The sequence below is a fragment of the Hyla sarda genome, chromosome 3 (genome assembly GCF_029499605.1).
Source record: "Hyla sarda isolate aHylSar1 chromosome 3, aHylSar1.hap1, whole genome shotgun sequence".
Taxonomy (NCBI): Eukaryota; Metazoa; Chordata; class Amphibia; order Anura; family Hylidae; genus Hyla; species Hyla sarda.
The window spans coordinates 86206160-86211188 of NC_079191.1; the positions used below are offsets into that span (position 1 = coordinate 86206160).

At 44.2% G+C, this 5029-nt stretch overlaps 1 long non-coding RNA gene across 1 annotated transcript; it reads left to right on the forward strand.

Annotated features, from left to right (window-relative positions):
- The first annotated feature begins 315 nt into the window (after positions 1-315).
- On the forward strand, positions 316-4200 carry LOC130361479 (uncharacterized). The gene is made up of 3 exons (XR_008891013.1): positions 316-431; positions 3454-3702; positions 4096-4200. It is a non-coding gene; the product is annotated as an uncharacterized LOC130361479 (long non-coding RNA).
- Positions 4201-5029: the final 829 nt, after the last annotated feature.

Consider the following 5029-nt stretch of genomic DNA (forward strand, 5'->3'; position numbering starts at 1 on the left):
GCCAGCCGCTGCGCTAAGCTTATGACACCCGTGGGCGCACGGTCCCCATAGCAGGGAGAGTGTCACATGTCAGCCACAGCATGATCCCCATACCGGGGCTTTGTGAGATGCCAGTCGCTGCGCTCAGCTTATGACACCCGAGGGCGCACGGTCCACATAGCAGGGAGAGTGTCACATGTCAGCCACGGAGTGTGGAAGGAAAGAAGTTCTGCAGGTTCATGCATCATGCAGGTAGTAGGTGGAACCTGCAAAATTAACTCTCAAGTGCTCAAAAAAGCGCCAGACCTAAGGGCCTCCTTCTTTCCTTCCACACTCCAGTACTATACGGGTTCCTGCATAGGATACCAGTCCAGGCACCTCGGCTGCAGCACAGATATCATCAGTACCCCTTAAAACGGGGAGACACGCCTAACACTCAAGAGGGTCACCAGGTGAGAATATACCCTGTCGGGGGTTCCATCTGGGGTCACTTGTTTTACGGTATCACACGAGGCGCTGTCCTCTCTCCACTTTTTTTCCTCATTTTCTCTTTAGACATGTCAGCTACAGCGTGATCCCCTTACCGGGGACTGTATGAGATGCCAGTTGCTGCGCTCAGCTTATGACACCCGAGGGCGCACGGTCCCCATAGCGGGGAATTAATGAAATGTCAGCTGCAGTGCTGAGATCCCCCTGTGGGCGCACGGTTCCCATAGTGGGGAATCAATTACATTACAGCCGCAGCACGAATAACATTACAGCTGCAGCACTTCGGCTATCACAGAAGGAGACATCCTCTTGCTGTTGTAGCCGAACTCACACTGAAGGGAACGGTGTTTGAGACAGTATATTTGTGGTTACGTGACACGCGCACACCACACACCCCTCTCCAGCCCCCCAGGAACCAATGGTAGGGGGCGAGTGTGCACGTGTCAGCCAATGGAGCTGTCTTAGTCCAGCACTGGAAAGGGCTGAGTTATGTACTCATTTCACGGCAAAACACAAAATATGGTACTATGGTGGCCTCCATGGATTGGATATGTTTGCCAGCAGATCCCACAGATGCACAGTCACTGACATCTGGGAATTTGTAGGTCATGTCAACACCAGGAGCTCTATGTCATGTATGTCAAACCATTCAATGAACAATATTTGCAGCATGGCTGGGAAATTATCAAAACTGTCAAAATAGATCACTGCCATTAGGCAATATAGTTGCCACTTTATTCCTGGTCCCCAGCATTCCTGCTTCCCATCTCATTCCTGGTCCCATGCTTGACATATTATTTTGCGTCCACGGCATGGCTTCCGATTTCATTCCTGTTCCTCAATATGGCTCCTTGTCTAATCCAGGTCCCTAGCATGGCTCCCAATTTCATTTCTGACACCCAACTTGGATCCCCCTCTAATTCCCAGCCTGTTTCCCTCCTGCTATCCAGTGACACTTGCCGGCTCTGAAAATGCCCTTTTTCTTCCTTTATCAGCTCTGATCATGTGGCCCAATGCTGGCAGTTTCTTTACTGTGATGTCCCTTCCAAGTTTCCCCCTCCTTCTTGCCCAAGCTTGGTGATTCAGCAGATCTACTTTCAGATGATGCAAAGACATGTGGTCTTTCCAAATAAGTTCCAGTTAAATAATGTGGAAACATTTGATTTGATAAGGCAGTGGTCTGCTTATAGAGGAAAAAAATGGTCTACATGGGAGGTGGTCTAAAGGGGTAGTTTTCTCTGAAGTTTATACAGTAAATGACGTGAGAATCCCATCTCCACCATGTGACACAGTTGGCCCCCTCTCTTATTTCTATCAGGGGATAGATAGAGAGGATGATAATAATTGAGCATTCTTGAAACAGCTCATATCACAGTCACATTCTGAAATTTCTCCTCTACAATAAGGAGGACATCCCTTCACTTCTTTGCATAGAAAGCTGCTGGATAAACACCCATGATAGTTCTAATACAGGGATAGAGATTGTCCATTATAGATTAATTCTCCAGTTCCCATACTGATGGCTGCTTGGGGTCTCCCAAGCTTTCATCCGAGAATGCTTTTGTATAAGTTGAGGGTAAGAACAGCTGCCTATTTTACATTTATGGGCAGCTTAGCATTAGGATGTATCATCACTAAGGAGCCTAGGGCAGCAGGAACTCTAAATGCAGCTCCGATAATAATCTCAAATGCATGTACATAGTTTATTCACTTAATATGACAAAGGATTCAGCACTTTCATATACATCCATATACATGGAGGAACTAAAAATAGACCAAGTCCCCGTCTCTATATGGCTTAATGTGGTGTGTAATATCTGCTTAATGCTGTGTAACATCATCAACCACATGAAGAAAACTGATTAAATGATGTATTCAATGACAGAAAAAACTGTTAATGCATTTATCACCACAAACACATTCATTGGTGTATCATCTACAGACACGGGGTGGTAGTAACCTGTTTATTCTACTGTATGTGATTAGAAATAAGGGAAACTTGATATTTTATAAGTCCACTGGGACTTTTTCTCACTATATTTTTTCCATTCATCCCATCTTTATCACAGCCCTACAACTGTTTATTGAGCTATAATCTGTATAAGGTTGAATGTATTATTGTACCAGATTGCTATTGGCATTGTATACGTGTCTCTCACTCCATCTGATTCCAAAGGTGAATCACTATGGGCAACCAGATATCTCTTTGGCTCAGGCGATGGCTCCTGTCTTCTACTAAAGCCCCACGCGATTGGGCCACATCGCTCTTTTTCTGAATTTGCCCTGGTGTCAGGCTGCGAGGGTGACAGGCATCTGAAGGTGACATTAGGCTCTGGCAGCCTATTTAAAAGGAAATCCAACTTCTCTTCTTCACTTGAAGTTTAAACTTCTATCTGAACCTTAGTATATGATTTCTCATAGGCGAGAGGAAAGTACGTGGTGGCACCACTGCTGAGCATAGCAAATACATGCAAAATAGCCTATTGGGAACGATAGGTAGTCAGGATGGAGGCCATGGGGTGCATACAACTAGAAAAAAAAAGTCCAAATAGTACAAAAAGTCAAAAAAATAGTTTTTGCACTCACCATGTCAATGGCCTTATATCTGTGTTTCACCGGCAACCGGCATGGAAAGGGAGGATGAACCGCGCAGCCGAAGCTGAGCTTCGGCTGCGCGGTTCATCCTCCTTTTCCATGCCGGTTGCCGGTGAAACACAGATATAAGGTAATTGACATGGTGAGGGCAAAAACTATTTTTTTCTACTTTTTGTGTTAATATATGATTTATTTGTGTATTTTTAACTCTGTTAACAACACATGATCCTGATCGTGACCATGAACTCTTCCTTGTTAGAGGATTGCATTGCTATGTGATCCTTCGGTTTTGATGCTTGATTCCTGTTGCTACATCTCATACCTGATAACTCCTGGCACATCCTCTGACTATGGTTTCATCTCATTCTATGGCCTGTTGCATCCTGACAGCTTTTATGTTCCTGACTTTCTACAAGTTTCCGGGTACAGTACACCTGTTGTCATTTGAAGACTATTTGTGGAACCACAACATAAGAGTCCAACTGGGAAAGAACAAGAAGATTCATTAGACTCATACCACAGTGCCAACCCAATTGCTTATTAGAGGATTCACTTATCTGGTGAGAAGAGTGACAATATTTAAAGCCATGGATCCTAAAAGCACTGCAATGGAGGTTTCCCCAACAGGAACATTGGGGGGTATGTATCAAAAATGGTGTTGCAATGTGTGATTTTATGTATGTCTTTTTTGCGTCAAATGGAGCGTAGTTGTGCCAAAATTATCAATTGCCACACGCAAGTTTGTAATTTTGGCACACATGCAGCCCTGCCCCAGAATTCCAGGCAGAACTTTCTGACTGTGAGGCAGTTAAATCTGACCTTGGGACTTTGGCTGGTTTATAAAGGTAAAGCTCGCACAGCCAGGGCCTTTTTTACATCATGATTAACACCGTCAATTCAGAGATAATGTTCAAAACCATTTGGCGCAACAGTTTGTTGCAAAAAGTAACATAAAGAAAATAGCGACAAAACAGAATAAAAAAAATTGTGTAAGAGCCTTCATACATATCTCTCATTGTCCTTGCTCTCCAGGGAATATCAGCTCATTTGGACTCTCTGCACTCAGTAGTTGTACCATCTGTGATATTTGTAGCAGCTATGTTGTGGCAGACAACTGTTCTAACTACCCCTTCTGTGCCCACCGTCTGGTGCTGATATTACATCTGCCAGCATTTACCTGGTTTAATGGTAAGAATTGTAACAAAATTGGTTACTATGTACAATTTTATTATTATTTTAATGATGATTGCATACAACCATTAACCTTTAAGCCCAAGGGAAGAGTAGTCCTTTATCCATGGGTCCCTAGAGGTTTCCTTCACTTGGTTTTTTCCCTCTGGCTACTGTAGGATAGCTCTTTGTGAATTTGGAGTTTGCTGTACTTATTTCCTAAAAGTTTCGCCACGACATCTAATTTTAAATAATAGATCAAGGGCATTGAATTGATTGTACAATTAAGTGGGCGTCAGTTTTATAAACAAAATTATTACATGTGGCATATTATATATCATAACAGTTTAGTTTTGCAACTAATTGAAATTTCAGACAGGTTACAGAGGATAACTACATGATTTTATCCTCATAGTGGTGAACAGACTGAGCTGTAGAAGTGGTTGGCCTAAAGGGTGTGATAATGGTAGCATCATCGGGGTAGGCCATGATGGTTAAAGGGGTATTCCGGGCAAAAATATTTTATCCCTATCCGAAGGATAGGGGATAAGGTGTCTGATAGCGGGGGGCCCGCTGCTGAGACCCCACGCGATCTCCCTACAGCACCCGCATTCAATGCGGGTGCTGAATCTCCAGTTTCGGAAACCTCCAGGTTTCCGGGACTGGGGACGTGACGCCCCCTCCCATAGACATGAATGGAGGGGGCGTGGCGTGACATCACGTCCCCAGTCCTGGAAACCTGGAGGTTTCCGAAACTAGAGACGCAGTCCCAGCATAGAATGCAGATGCTGCAAGG